Genomic DNA, 16,617 nt, shown 5'->3' on the forward strand with positions numbered 1-16,617 from the left:
AAAGTTCTTGTATGGATATTGACAAACTGATTAGTTTATACAGAAAGGCAGCAGACACAGAAAAGCCAACACAATACTGAAGAAAAAGAATAAAATCAAAGGACTGATGGTACCCAAATTCAAGATTTACTTTAGCAATTGAGACAATGTAGTTTTGATGAAATAAATAAGCAAATAGAACAAAATGGAGAACCCAGAAATAGACCCACACAAATACAGTCAACTGACCTTTGAAAAAGAAGCAAAGGCAATTCAATGGAGAAAAGACAGTGTTGTCGTTGTTGCTTGCTTGTTTGTTTTCGAGATGGAGTCTTGCTCTGTCACCCAGACTGGGATGCAGTGAAGCGATCTCAGCTCACTGCAACCTCCACCTCCCAGGTTCAAGCTATTCTCCTGCCTTAGCCTCTCGAGTAGCTGGGATTACAGGTGCCTGCCACCACATTTGGCTAATTTTTGTATTTTTAGTAGAGATAGGGTTTCCCCATGTTGCCTAGGCTGGTCTTGAACTCCTGACCTTGTGATCCACCCACCTCGGCCTCCCAAAGTGCTGGAACTACAGGTGTGAGCCATCACACCCGGCCAAAAGCTAGTGTTTTTAACAAATGGTACTGCAACAACTGGGCATTCACATGGAAAAAGAAGAATCTGGACACAGGCCACACTTCATTCTCAAAAATTCACTCAAAATTGATCACAGACCTAAGTGTAAAATGCAAAGTTATAAAACTCCTAGAAGAAAACATAGAAGTAAATCAAGGTAGCCTTATGTTTGCCAATGACTTCTTAGATAAAATACTGAAAGCATAATCCATGAAAGAAAAATTGATAAGTTGGACTTCATTAAAATTAAAAACTTCTTCTCCACAAAATACTACTTTTTGTTGTATTTATTATTCATTTATTTTAGATTCAGAGGGCACATGTGCAGGTTTTTTACATGGATATACTGCATGATGCTGAGGTTTATTTAGGCTTCTATTGAACCCACCATCCAAACAATGAACATAAAACCCAAGACGTAGTTTTTCAATACTTTTCCTTCTCCCCTCTCTTCTTTTTTGAAGTCCCCAGTCTCTATTGCTTCCACCTTTGTGTTTGTCTGTACTCAGTGTTGAGTTTCCACTTATAAGTGAGAACACGCAGCATTTGGTTTTCTGTATCTGTGTTAATTCACTTAAGATAACGGCCTCTAGCTGTGTTGATGTTGCTGCAAAGGATGTGCATTCTAGTTTATGGCTGTGTAGTACTTTATGTTATATATGTATTACATTTTCTTTATCCAATCTACCATTAATGGGCACGTAAGTTGATTCCATGTCTTTGCTATTGTGAACAGTGCTGCAGTAAAATGTCTTCTTGGTAGAATGACTGGTTTTCCTTTGGGTATATACCAAGTAATGGGATTACCGAGTCAAATGATAGTTCCATTTTTAGTTCTTTTTCTTCATCTTCTGCTTTTTCTGCTCTGTCACCCAGGCTGGAGTACAGTGGTGTGATCTCAGCTCACTGCCATCTCCACCTCCCGGGTTCATGCAATTCTCCCTGCCTCAACCTCCCAAATAGCTGGGATTACAGGCACCTGCCACCATGCCCTGCTAATTTTTGTCGTTTTTAATAGAGATGGAGTTTTTCCATGTTGGCCAGGCTGGTCTTGAACTTCTGACCTCAGGTGATCTGCCTGCCTCAGCCTCCCAAAGGGCTGGAATTACAGGCATGAGCCACCAGCTCCAGCCCTATTTTAGGTTACTTAAAAAATCTGCAAACTGCTTTCCACAGAAGCTAGAGTAATTTACATTACCACCAACGGTATATAAGCATTCCCTTTTCTCTGCAACCTTACTGATATCTGTTGTTTTTTGCCTTTTTAGTAATAGCCATTCTGACTAGTATGAGATGGTATCTCATCGTGGTTTTCGATTTGATGATTTCTCTGATGATTAGTGATGTGGAGTATTGTTTCATGTGTTGGCTGCTTGTATATCTTTTTAGAAGTTTCTGTTTATATCCTTTGCCCACTTTTTAATGTGGTTGTTTGCTTTTTCTTGTTGATTGGTTTAAGTCCCTTATAGATTCTGGATATTAGTCCTTTGTCATACGCATAGCTTTGCCTCCACTCTGTAGGTTGTCTCTTTACCTTGTTGATAGTTTCTTTTGCTATGCAAAAGCTCTTTCATTTAATAAGGTCCTACTTGTCAATTCTTGTTATTGTGTTTGTTTTTGAAGACTTAAATTCTTTCCCTAAGCCAATAACCAGAAGAGTATTTCTTAGGTTTTCTTCCAGGATTTTTAAAGTTTGAGGTCTTACATTTAAGTCTTAATTCACCTTTAGTTATTTTTTGTATATGGTGAGAGTTAAGAGTCCAGTTTCATTCTTCTGTATATGGCTAACCAATTTTCCCGGCACAACGTATTGCATAAGGTACCCTTTCTCCATTGCTTATTTGTCTTAACTTTGTCAAAGATCAGTTGGTTAAGTGTGCAGCTTTATTTCTAGGTCCTCTATGCTATTCCATTGATCTATGTGAAAAGACATTGTAAAGGGAATAAAAAGACAAGCCACAGATTGGGAGGAAATATTTGCAAGACATATATTTGATAAAGAACCAAAATATACAATGAATTCTTAAAACTCAATAATAAGGAAACAATCCAACTTAAAAATAGGCAAAAATTCTGAACAGATACCTCAAGAAAGAAGACATACAGTTAGTAAATAAGCCTATGAAGAGATGCCCAACATTATTAATCATTGAATAAGTGGAACATAGGAGATTTTAGGTAGTGATACTGTTCTGTATGATATTGTAATGGTGAATATATGTAATTTTACATTTGTCAAAACCCCAAAATTGAACTGTTGGTATTGTATTAGTCTGTTTTCACACTGCTATAAAGAACTATCTGAGACTGGTTAATTTATAAAGAGAAGACAGTGGTTTAATTGACTCACAGTTCTGCATGGCCAGGAAGGCCTCAGGAAACTTACAATCATGGCAGAAGGCAAAAGGGAAGCAACACACGTCTTCTATGGTAGGAGGAGAGCAAATGGGCAAGTGCCACACTTTTCAACCATCAAATCTTGTGAGAACTCACTCACTACCACAAAAAAGGAAAGCAGAAACCCACCCTCATGATCTAATCACCTTTCACCAGGCCCCTCTGCTGACATGCAGGGATTACAATTTTAGATGAGATTTGGGTGAGGACACAGAGCCAAACCATGTCAGGTATAAACTATGAACTTTAGTTAATAATATGTCAATATTGGCTCCCCAACTAACACAAAGTTATCACACAGGTGCAAGGTGTTAATAATAGGGGAAACTCTGGGAGGGAAGGGAGTATGTGGGAACTCTGTACTTGCTGCTCAATTTTTCCATAAATCTAAGACTGTTCTGAAAAAAAGTAAAGCCTATTAACTTTTTAAAAAACAGAAACTGGAATAAATAGAAAAGAAGAAGCCACAGATAATTTTAATATATGAAAGACATACTGCAAAGTACTCTATATTTTGGACACAAATTGGTTTTTGGATTTCCCAGAGGCTAATATTAATAGAGGAAGAGAATCTGAAAAAAAAAAAAGTACAAACCAATTGTTCATGTAAGATATTATATAGACCATGTATACAACAACACAACAAACTAAGAGTCTTTTATCTTTCTAATCAACCTCTAACCCTGAGCATCTAACATTCGCAGGCACATGACTTGAGATGCTGATAGTAGAGATAATGTTCTTGGATCACTTAGCTCAGGGTGATGAGAGAAGCAAGGAATTCACCTGGCTCCCTTTGCCTCCCTGGCAGGCATTTTTGTGACTGTCTTTAATAGCAGAAACAAATCACGCCTTTATGTTTATAATTGTCCAGTTTATTAACACCTGAGAAAGCCTTGTACTCTGACGAGCTTTGAAATGTCTTCTTAGAATTTACCTGCTGATAGGCAAAGCCAATACCTCTCTCAATTGACATTAACAAGGGAATCCTAAATAAATGAGCTCAATTTACAAATAGACCATCCTTTAAGGCACTGACATTTACAGAAATATGTTTTAAAATCAAAATGCCCCTTTATAGTGGGCAGAAATAGACAGACTCATAGCTAAAATAATGACATTTGCAATCCTGTTCTCACCACCGCCACCCTGCTCCATCCATACCTAGACTACTACAGCAATGTCTGAATTGGCCTTCCTGTCTCTAGTCTCAACATTTTCCAAGCAGTGCCTCTTAATTTTTATTGTGAAGTATAACACATAAATAAATAAAATGCAAATGTACAGCTTCAGGAAGCACTCATATATAAAAACCTCCAGGTGAAGAACCAGAACATGGCCAGCTCCCTTCCAATCACAATACTTCCTCTACCTTAAAGGTTTCCATCAATTTAACTTTTGAAATAATCACTTCCTTCCTTTGCTCTATTAGTTTGCCATTTCTGTCTGTATCCCAAATAATACAGTAATATTTTTGTTTTGAAACTTTACATAAAAGAATTCATACATTTATTTCAGTATCTAGCTTATTTTATTCAATATCTCTTTAAAATAAGCTATATGACTATAAATAGCTATAATTCCTTCATTTTAGTGCTGCATTGCATTGTATTATATGGATATACTACAACTGATCTATCCTTTCTAATGCTGATAGACATAAGGATTGTTTCTGCTTTTTGACAAATTATGAACAATGCTGCTATGGGCATTTTAAATATGATCCTGATATACCTAAGCATATCTTTCTACAGGGCACATGTCAAGGAGCATAGGTATAGTCAATAGGTATGAACATCTTCAACTCACCTGCAAAGTATCAGACTGTTTTCCAAAACCAGCATACCAATTTACTCTTTTATCAGCAACAAATGGCAGTTCCTGTCTTTGAGCATCCTTTCTAGCACCTGGAATTGTTGAAGTTTTTCATTTTAGCCAATCTGATGAATACATAATGTTATCAAAGTTCCAATTTGCATTTCCCTGAGTAATAAGACACATATATGCCTTTTCATACATTACTTGGTCATTTAGATATTCTATTTGTAATATGCTTATTTAAGTCATTTTCCATTTTTCTATTAGACAATATGAATTTTTACTATTAATTTGAAGAAGTTTTAAAATATCTTCTAGATACAAACCTTTTGTTTGTTACATAACAAATAAAAATATGTTACAAACATATTTTCCCATCCTGTAGTTTGCTGTTTGCCTCTCATTATTTGTATTTTGGTAAGAAAAAGATCTTAATTTTAATGTAATCCAATATATTAATCCTTTAGAGAGGATTTTAATCCATGCACTTATGGCCAATTAATAAACTCATGCATTTATGGACAATTGATTTTTGACATAGGTTTCAAGAATATACAATGGAAAAAAGATAGTCTCTTCAATAAGTGGTACTGGGAAAAATGGGTATCCAAATACAGAAGAGTGAAATTAGACACTTTTCTTATACCATGTGGACAAATCAACTCAAAATAGACTAAAGACTCAAATATAAGAGTTGAGCTTGTAAAACTGCTAGAAGAAAACATGCTCCACATTGGCCTGGGCAGTGATTTATATGTATATAGAAAACACTGAAAACACAGGCAACAAAAGCAAAATTGGACAAATGGGATAGTATCAAACTAAAAAGCCACTGCATAGCAAATGAAACAATTAACAGAGTGAAGAGACAGTCCACAGAATGGGAGAAAATATTTCCAAGTCATGCACCTGATAAGAGGTTAATAGCCAAAATACATAAAGAACTTAATTCCACAGCAAGAAAACTAATTACCCAATTTTTAAAATGGGCAAAGGATCTGAATAGACAGTTCTCAAAAGAAGATATACAAATGGCCAACAGGTTCATGAAAAAATGCTCAACATCACTAATCATCAGAGAAATACAATTTAAGACCATGATGAGATACTACCTCATACCTGTTAGAATGGCTATTACCAAACTGAGGAAAGATATATGTTGGCAAGGATGTGAAGAAAAGGAAACGCTTGTACCCTGTTGGTGGAAATATAAATTAGTATAGCCACTCTTTAAAATGATATGGAAGTTCCTCAAAAAGCTTAAAATAGAACAACCAAATGATCTAGCCATCCCACTTCTGGGTATATATCCAAAGTAACTTAAATCAATATCTAAAGGATCTCTGTACTCCCATGTCCATTGCAGCATTATTTACAATAGTCAAGATAAGCAATCAACCTAAGTGTTTATCAACAGATGAATAGATAAAGAAAATGTGGTATATATACCTAGTGGACTGATACTCAACCCTATAAAGAAGGAAATCCTGTTATTTTCAACAACATGGATGAACCTGGAGGACGTTATGTTAAGTGAAATAAGGTAGGTACAGAAAGACAGACACTGTATAATCTAATTTACATGGGATCTAAAAAAACCAAATTCACAGAAGTGTAGAATAGAATGATGTTTAGTGGAGACTTGGGGGTGCAGGGAAGTAAGGAGAGAATAGGGAGATATTGGTCAAAGAGTACAAAGTTTCAGTTAAACAGGAAGAATCAATTTTTGAGGTCTATTGCATGGCAGGGTGACTATAGTTAATAACAACATATTACATATTTCAAAAAACCTAAGACAGTAAATTCCAAATGTCTCACCACAAAAACAGGTGATATTCTAGTTAGATTGATTTAGTAATTCCTCTTTGTATACATATATCAAAACATCACATTATATACCATAAATATATATAATTGTAATTAAAATATTAATAAAAATCAATTACTAAAATATATAAATAAAAGTAGTTAATATTGTCTTTAAAACAAATACATCAGTCCTTTATTTTACAGTTAGAGCTTTCTGAGTCTTGTTTTTCCACACCCTGAAGTCTTGAAGGTGTTCACCTGTATTACCTTCTAAAAGCTTTACCACTTTGCCATTCACATTTAGATCTATGACTGCTTAGAATTATCTTTTATATATAGTGTGAGAAAAGGGTCCTATTTCATTTTTTTCCTTTATGGATATCAAATTGTCCTGACATTATTTTTTTTAAATATAGCTTTTTCACAATAGGTATATATACTTACATACTGATACACATATATAAATAAATATCTGGGTCCTATCTTCTCTTCCATTGGTCTATTTTACAGTCTTCTTGCCAATATCACACTATCTTAATCATTATAAATTAACAAGTCTTGATAGTGCGTAGGCCAAGTTTTCTCAAGTTTTCTTTTTTTTCTTCAAAGTTGTCTTAATTATTCTGTCTTAAATTTTAGTATCCTTTTTTTTTTCAAGGATGTCTTAACTATTCTCAGTCTTTTAATATTACTATTTTTAGGTTAATTTTAGAATAAGTTTGTCAGGTCCTGGAAAATATCTGACTGGTATTTTGTTCTGTTTTATTTTCATGTCAGATGGGTAATGTGCCTACATTGTAACAAGGTTTGAGGGAGGCACGTCTCACACATGAGGTGAAAACTCACTCATCACTTAAGAACTACAAAAGAATCTGCCTGGTAGTTTGACTGGGATTGCACTGAATCTACAGATGCATTTGGAAGAAACAGCATCTTCATACTCCCTGTGAGCTTGAAAAATAATATTCATTCTACTGTTGTTGAGTGCAGACCTCTACATGTGGACATTAAGTAGTTTTGTTAGTCATGCTGTTTAAATTGTCCTCATTATTAATAATTCTTGTCTGCTATTTCTATCAATTACTCAGAGAGGCATCTTATCATATCCCCTTATAATTATAGATTTGTATATTTCTCTTTGTAGTTCTACCAATTTTTGATTTATGTATTTTAATCATATTACTAAAAGCATGGAAATTAAAAATGTCAATAGAGCCAGGTTTTTTTTAATTCAAAAGCAAAGAACTAGCAACTATAAAAAGTGGCAACAGACTTGAAAAAAAAGCTAGGAGTTCTAGAATTGAGGAAAAGGGCAATAACTAAAGTTAAGAATTCAAGGGATGGCTTTAATCCCAAATTAGATACAGCAGAATTATTAAACTAAAAATTAGGTTAAAACAATCTATCAAAATGAAGTACGGACACCAGACATAAGGATGGAAAACGCAGAGAAGTAGGTAAGAGACAAAGAATATGCAATAAGAATATGCAACATGCAATTAATTGTTATTCCCAAAAGAAAAGCAAAAGCAATATTTGAGAATATAGGATAGAGAATTTTCCAAAACTGATTAATTTAAGAAGCCTAGAGGGCTTAAGTAGACCAGGACCATCTTAATCCAATTTCAAGGCTTGGGGTTTTGTGGTCTACCCAGAGGACTGGAAGCTCAGTTGTGGGAGCTGTTTTATTCCTGATTAACTCCTACTTACCAGGGTGAAATCCTTGACGGGTTCAGATTCTTTTGTTTTGTTTTGTTTTGTTTTTTTGAGACAAAGTCTTGCTCAGTCACCAGGCTGGAGTGCAGTGGTGCTATGCAACCTCCACCTCCTGGGCTCAGGCAATTCTCCTGCCTCAGCCTTCTGAGTAGCTGAGACTACAGGCACATGCTACCACACCCAGCTAATTTTTCTATTTTTAGTAAAGACAAGATTTCACCATGTTGGCTAGGATGGTCTCGATCTCTTGACCTTGTGATCCGCCCACTTCAGTCTCCCAAAGTGCTGGGATTACAGGCGTGAGCCACCTCTCTCGGCCAGGTTTAAATTCTTATTGTTTTTCTCTCTAGTCCCAGAAAGCTGCCAAAGTGCAGCTCAGAACCTCAGATACTGTATCAACTAGTGACCGTTGAGAAAAATGAAACCACCCTCTATTTCTAGCAGAGAAGGATTTACTTGTTTATAATCAGACAATTGGTTGTAGAAATGTTGGAAGAACTGAAGAAGTGAAAGGGAAAGGAAATATCACCCAGAAATTAAGAAGCCACCTTATCCCCCGGGTTGCAGCCAACCAACCCACATGATTGCCGTTGCTCCGGGTACTGCTATTGAAAACGACTTCTCATCAGAAGCTCAGGAGTTAACCCCATCAATGCTGCAGAAACCAACACCAAAGTTGTTGGAGCCTACAATAAGACACTGTCGTAAGTGGAAAAATGGCTTCTTTCTTTCCTCATCTAATCAACCTGAGACCACCGAGGCCACATTATAGTTCGCCAAAGACAGATTGATTAGGCTGTTGCAACAAGGGAAACACCAGAGGAGGCATGGAGCATCTCACCAAACACCAGGAAAGACAGTGTTGTTATAGAATTGGGGGGAAGCACAGAGTTTAGATGAAATTTAAGTGAAGCAGTGTTTGAATAGGTTCAAAGCAAAACAAGTCAGTGTGTAAAGAGTCAATATCATACCTGGACTGCAAAGTGGATCACAGTCCTAGCTCCTTAGAAATGAAAAAGTTAAGATATATGTGGAATGTTGTCTCTAAAACTCAGCATACAGATTGGATATCAAGTTTGCTTCTCTACATCAAAGAGGCTCCAATCCTTCAGGCAAAAGTGAGATGTGTTTCATTCTTACAGATATAATTTCAAACCACAAATTATTTTAGGAAAAGGTATTTTCCAATGAGTAAGGAAGCATTCATCATTAAAGGAGACATTATGATACTTTACAACTGCAGCATGGCCTTAGAGTAATATTGTTTCCCATTAACTTGCCACTTTGGCAGTTTTCTGGAACTAGAGAGAAAAACATTAAGAATCCAGGACCCATCAAAGGATTTATCTGTGGCTGTTGCCCTAGCCTGCTGAATGTCAGGACAGACTGTCACTTTCTCAATGTGGGTTCATTGTTATATTCTCATTTTCTTCCTCTAGTGTTTCCCTTTGCTGGAATCTAACTGGAACTCAGCTGGCAAGAAAGTCTGGGAAAAGTAGTTTTCAGGCTTGTTGGCCCTGAGATACAAAGCAAAGAGATGAAATGGAGCTGAGAGCCAAAAGGAAAAATAACTCACAGAATATATCTTTTCAAGTTCAGTAAATGCCCTCAAGAACAAAGTAGTCTTGGATGATGAGTTCATCTCTCTAGTTTCTCTTCTCCACCAAGATCTTAGCCCATAGTTCCTGAATACACTCTTAACTCTTTGACACATAAAAGAAAATGATTTTTAGATTTTCCAGCTACTTATGTTGTTTGAACAGAATGGATATTTTAGCAAAATTACCTACTTCACCATTACCCATCCCTTCTACTTTCTGTTCAGTCTTAACACATTTCTATCAAACTAATCTTCCTTAACTCAACTCTGACTATGTCACTTTCCTGGTCAAATATCTCAAATGTTTCTGTGTCTCCTGAAAAATCTAACATGTTTACCTGCAATTCATGGACCTCTATGATCCACTTTTGATGTAACTCTTCATTCATATTTATCTTCCTCTACTCTCTCATGGGAATAGGATGAGTCACTTCTACAAGATACTAGGATTATCAGGCAGGTGGGCTCTCAGCACTGTGGGAGGCTGAAGCAGGAGAATCACTTGAGTTCAGGATTTCAGGACCATGCTGGGCAACATAGCAAGACTTTATCTCCACTAAAATTAAAAAATTAGTTGGGTGTGGTGGCACGCTCCTGCAGTCCAAGCTACTAGGGATGCTGATGCAGGAGGATCATTTAAGCCTGGTAGGATGAGGCTGGAGTGAGCTATGATCATGCCAATGCACTGTGGTCTGGGTGACACAGCTATACCTTGTCTCAAAAAAACAAAAAGAGACTAGGGCCAAGCCACCAGTATGAGACTGCCTTCTTTAAAGGACAGGGACTATAGGTGGACGTTTATACCGAGCAAGATCAATCACTGTCCTGTGCTTTTCAAATGAACTTGGGAAAGAGTCCTCATTTTCTGCTGTAAGGATCTGAGCCCAGGGTTTCCCATACCTATGGTGTCCTGCGTTGAGGAAGCTGGTCTGAGAAAATAAAGTTGTTGGGAAAAGAAGTCTTATGTGCACAGCATTTCAGCTTCCTCTGGGCTATGCAAGAACTGGACTTGGGCATAAAACACTTTCTTACAAAGAGAAAGGGAGTCCTCACAGACTGCACTGGACTTACCCCCTCGTATGGGAATGTCTTTCCCTGTTTCAGATTCAATATGTACCCCTTTATTCTGCTTCAGCATGTATGTCTCAACTCGGCCAAACTCCACCATTGTTCTACATAGGGCTATAGTACATCTGGCCCTGCAGGGAGGGTATGGGGTCCTTCTACTGTGTATCTGTTCATGCAGGGAGTAGATGGAGTTCATCTGCTGTAACACAGAGGGATGTGTGCAGGCCAGTTGCAGGCTCAACAGAGGACCTCAAACATAACACTCTCGGCATTGGCTTCTCATCTCCATTATAAATCCTATTTGCGTAGCAACAGCTGTCAAGAGGTAGACTCCACATGTGCAAATGAGAAATAGACAAGCCACTGTGCAGACAGGAACATTTTGCCTGTAGATGGTCCTTGATGCTGACCTCAATACATTGTGTGATCTCAGGACACAAGGCAATTTTTATTAGATGACACTGTTCAATGTCCTTGAATTCAATGAAACCTAAAATAGTGTTTTCCAAGCTATGTATCATTTCAGTAAAATTGGATCCATATTATTTTAATATATGGACAGTTGGCCAATTAACAAATTGTATGGTGAGAACAAGTTAATGTCCCCAAGCTTTTCAAACCTTGTATTGAAACTTTTTTTTTAAGTTATTTTTCTTAGAAACAAAAATCTTATTATACAAAAAAAAAAAAAAAAAAAAAAAAAAAAAAAAAAAGTAAATAAACACTAGCTCTAAACTCCATAGCTCACAACTTGGTTCAATCAGCCAAACCCTAGGAGAGCTTAGAGGTGTGTGGTGGAGGAAAGGGTTTGTGACCCAAGAGAACTCATGTTCCTCCCTTTGTAAGATTGTAATTCTTCCCTCTCTGACTTTCAGATCTCACCTCCAGATCTATGACATCAAATTTTTCAGCCAATGCAATTTATAGTTTACAAAGGATTTTTCATCTATCATTTCACTAGATCCTCAGTAAAACCCTATGAAGTCAACATCTCTTGACAGTAATTTTGTTCCCATTAAACAGAAGGGAAGGTGAGGCTCGAAGAAGTTAGATGGCTAAAGATTCACAGTGTGATATCTAGCTTTCACGATAGCACCCCCTGACCCCTGCCTCCCACATTATACCAGGAGCAATATACAACAGCAATCAGCAGAAGTAATGCTTTGCTACTTCTAAGAGGAGGTTATAAAAAGGCAGTGACTTCAGTCTTGAGATCTCATGCTCATTCTCTCTCTCTCTCTCTCTCTCTCTCTCTCTCTCTCTCTCTCTCTCTCTCCCTCTCTCCTATGAGAGGCCCATGTTACAAGGAACTGAAGTCTCCAGTCAACAGCTAGCAAGAAACTGAGACCTGCCAAAAACTGTATGAGTGAGCTTGAAAGTGGATCCTTCAGCCCCAGTCAAGCCTTCTGATGAGTTAGACAGGGAAAAGGGTGAGTAATTCACATTCATACTGACTCTGCAATGTTAAAGTCATCTTTAGACCATAAACCACACCTGTGTTATAGATATTAGATAGCATCTAGTAAAGGCTTCTTATTTTATAGATGAGGAAAATGACACTCAGAAAGGACAAGGGACTTACCCAGGTCACACAGCAAATGATAGAACCAAGACTAGGACCCAGGCTCTCTCATATTGCAGAGGAGTCTTATATTACTTTGCAAGTCTGCTCTTAAATGTTTTCCAATTATGATGTTCCTGGAGGCAGGCTAAACAGGTCAATCTCAGACCAAAATTTAAAATAAAAAATTTTGGCCTGAGAAATCATTAGGGTGTATCCCCACCCCCTACTTCACAAATGGATTTGGGGGAGAATTTTGCTTAAATCTCAGACAAGCTATGAGAGATGCTGATGCTGCATTTTTTTAAGAGCTGGGTCAGAGACACAGAAGAGAGAAATGAGATGAGGTTACTGGCCACCTACTTCAAGTATTATACAGTTCAAATGCATCTTAACAGGACACATAGAAAGAATGTTTATCAATTTCCCATAAAAATATGAAGTCAGTCTTTTAATAAGAAAGAAATATTGCAACTTCTTGGAGCAATTTTGCTGAGTGGGCTGAACTGGTATAGAATGCCCTTGTTACATATATCCTCACGATAATATACTCACATAGTAATTTAGTGCTTGAGACCATCAAAATTGTTTTGCGTTGCCATGTATTAGATTTCCAGTAATGGAAAAAGCAGCTTCACCGATCCATCTCTGCACACACACACACACACACACACACACACAGTCATAGTTTAAATACTTTAACATAATTACAATTAAATACAAATGTTCTCAAAATGTTTTTACTAACATTTATTTAAATGTCTAAAGCTAGTGAAGTAAAGGTGAATAAGGTGAGTCATTTTAAAGCAGTTACTAGCCTGATCAATGAGCCAAGAAGATACTGGGGAAAAAGAAACAGTCCCAAATTTGTCCAGGGTTAGTGACAAATAGGCCTACATACCAACAGAGAAGCCCTGTATCACTACTAATGAGAAAGAGGATGCTCTCGCCCAATTTTAGTTATAACCAGTCACTACTAACATTTATTGGGCATTTACCCTGTGCTGAACAGTGTACCAAGCTCTTCATATGCATTATTTTACAGAACCTTTATAAGAACCCTATCAGGTAGCTAGTATTACATTTATTTTACCCATTTTATAGATTAAAAATATGAAACTTAGGAAAATTAATTTACTTTACCAAGATCTACTGGCCAATAAGAGTAGATCTCAGAGATTCAATGCCACCAGGCCTCTCTCTCCATCTTTCATTTGTTTTCCCACCTCTCATTTCTCTCTCATTCTCCACATCAATTTTATCCTTCAGCCTCTTCCTTGTGTCTGGAAATGGGCAAAAGGGGGGTTCTGGGGTGACATTCATAAAGTTATTGATCCAAGGAAAAGTCTCTAGTTTGCATACAAATCCCAGGGAAGACATTGGTTGGCCTGGCTTAGGCCACATACCCAACCCTGGGCCAATCATTATGTCCAAGAAGGCTCCATGATTACCTATATCCAGGGTCATATACCCACCCCTGCCATCAGTAGAACACATGCTATGACTGGCAGCATTATCAGCTTCCATTATTGTAGTAGATCAGCATCCTAAAATAAGAGGCGGGACGCCAGACAGACAAAAACAGATACCCACTATAATAGCCTGTTGCAGTAGCAGTAAACCCTGGAGTGGAGAAGTGTTCAAGCAATGATCAGTCCAGAGGAATTCCATGAAGACCAAGAAACATCGACCAGGCATAGTGGCTCATGCCTGTAATCCCAGCACTTTGAGAGGCTGAGGCAGGCAGACTGCTTGAGGCCAGGAGTTTGAGACCAGCCTCACCAACATGGTGAAACCCCGTCTCTACTAAAAATATAAAAATTAGCCGGACATGCTGGCACATACCTGTGATCCAGGCTCCTTGGAAGGATAAGGCAGAATAATTGCTTGAACCCAGGAGGCAGAGGCTGCAGTGAGCAGATTGCACCACTGCGCTCTAGCCTGGGTGACAGCGCAAGACTCTCTCTCTCTCAAAAAAAAAAAAAGTTGAAACATGAAGAAAGGCATGAAGATATTAAGTAACATATGCATCTAGGGATCTCCAAGTATTTTAGAGTGTCTGGATAGCAAGATGTATATGGCAAGGGATAGAGACATGAGATTAAATGCTGTGGAGAACTTTGTATAATACCCTAAGAAGCTGGTGTTCCATTCTAAAAGCAAGGATAAAGTCATTGAAGGATTTAAGGAAAGGGGAAAATATGATGAGTTCTGATTGTGAGAAAGGTTATTTTCTGAACAAATATAAAAGGAAGGTTAGGAGTAGAAAAGTCAGTGAGAAAACCTACAATAGTTCGGGCAAGAGAAAGTGAGAAAATGGACAGAAGCAGTTGCAGTGGGCTTGGCGATCAAGAGATGGAGAGGAGCGGTGCTAAGGAGGCAGGGTTTGGAAAGGAAACTGAATCCTGACTGGCGCTTAGATCGTTCATGCTGTCCATGATGCTCAGCCACCTTCATGGCTGCCTCAACATTGCAGTGAACCAAAGGCACCCCTGTAAACAAACAGAGCCCAAATCCTGCTGGTCTCCCTAGTAGAAGCAATGGCAACAAAGTTCCACCACCTACACACCTCACATTTAAGCTGCTGTTTCACTATTTATAAAGGACACTTTAACCCCATAGCCTTGGAAATGGCATTGTGAGTACAGAAACTTGTAGAGGTCTTTAATGAGAATTTAACAGAACTTTCTAGCTGTTAAAGGCAGCATGTCACATGAAAGCTGGGTCATTAGGGCAGACAGATCTGTTTGGCGCCTGATTCTGATGCCTCCTACAGTCCCTTGGACAAGCTGCTTAAGCTCTCTAAGCCTTGGTTTCCTCAGGAAATAGTTCACTGGCAATAATGCCATTCATCTCTCAGGGGTTTATGACGACTAAAAATAATAACACAGGTGACAACAAAACAAACTTCACAACGTGGCTAGAAATGAATGTGTTTGAATCACTATTTTGTTTTGTTCAAGGGGGCACAGGAAGACAAGTCAAAACATGGGCATTCATGCTTCTACCAACAAGTGAATTATTGCCATGTATTTGCATATGTGTGTATATGTATATATACACACACATATATATGCGTGTATACACACACACACACACACACACACACACACACAGGCAGAGAGAGAGAGAGAGAGGTTCTCACTCTGTCACCCAGGCTGGAGTTCAGTGTCTCGATCTCAGCTCACTGCAAACTCCACCTCCCAAGTTCAAGCTGTTCTTCTGCCTCAGCCTTCAGCATAACTGGGATTACAGGTTCTCACCACCAAGGCCAGCTAATTTTTTGTATTTTTAGTAGAGATGGGGTTTTACCATGTTAGCCAGGCTGGTCTTGAACTTCTGACCTCAAGTGATGCACCTGCCTCAGCCTCCCAAAGAGCTGGGATTACAGGCATGAGCCACTGAGCCCAGCCATTGCCCTTTATATATTAAGGTGGCAGAACAAAGTTGACTATATCATAAAGAATACTCATCCCACTATGTACATTAGAATTGAGGTGAATTAATTCCTTCTCTGTAGCATTTTCTAATAAATTGCATCTTCTTCTTGAACTTAAAATGGATGAAATATCTAACAAAAATGTAAAGTTGTACTATATTCATAGCCTTGTGGTTAAGATTATATTTCATAGGAAATAGCAATAAATATATGTAAATGGTAGACCATCACAGCAGAGTTGATTTGCAAATAAAGTCATGTGAAATTTCAGCAATGAAGTAGCAGATAAAGTACTGAGACGTTTAATTTAATAATTCAGAACATATATGTAATATATATATATATATATAATTATACCTACATATATAGGTATAATTTTAAAGGGACATGTGTTCCACCTGGCTAATATTCTTTCTTGTTTGCCATCTTATGGTAATTGGTTTGTTAATATTCTTCAGCCTCCTCTCTTATCTTTAAGACAAAAGGTAATAACTAGCCCCATGCCTTATATTCCCACAGTCACTTGGGTTAATAGTCTTCCTTTACCTCTTCTACTTTCTTTAAATCTATTGAGATTTGTAACAATAGTTCAGCCATAATTGTGACCTA

The 16,617-nt window shown here is 37.7% G+C and overlaps 1 non-coding gene across 1 annotated transcript; it reads right to left on the reverse strand.

The window, feature by feature from the left end:
- Positions 1 to 7,395: 7,395 nt before the first annotated feature.
- LOC120361742 (small nucleolar RNA U13) lies at positions 7,396 to 7,496 on the reverse strand. Its single transcript, XR_005577874.1, has one exon. It is a non-coding gene; the product is annotated as a small nucleolar RNA U13 (small nucleolar RNA).
- Between the last annotated feature and the right edge of the window lie 9,121 nt (positions 7,497 to 16,617).

This window comes from Saimiri boliviensis, chromosome 13 (assembly GCF_048565385.1).
Source record: "Saimiri boliviensis isolate mSaiBol1 chromosome 13, mSaiBol1.pri, whole genome shotgun sequence".
Classification (NCBI taxonomy): Eukaryota; Metazoa; Chordata; class Mammalia; order Primates; family Cebidae; genus Saimiri; species Saimiri boliviensis.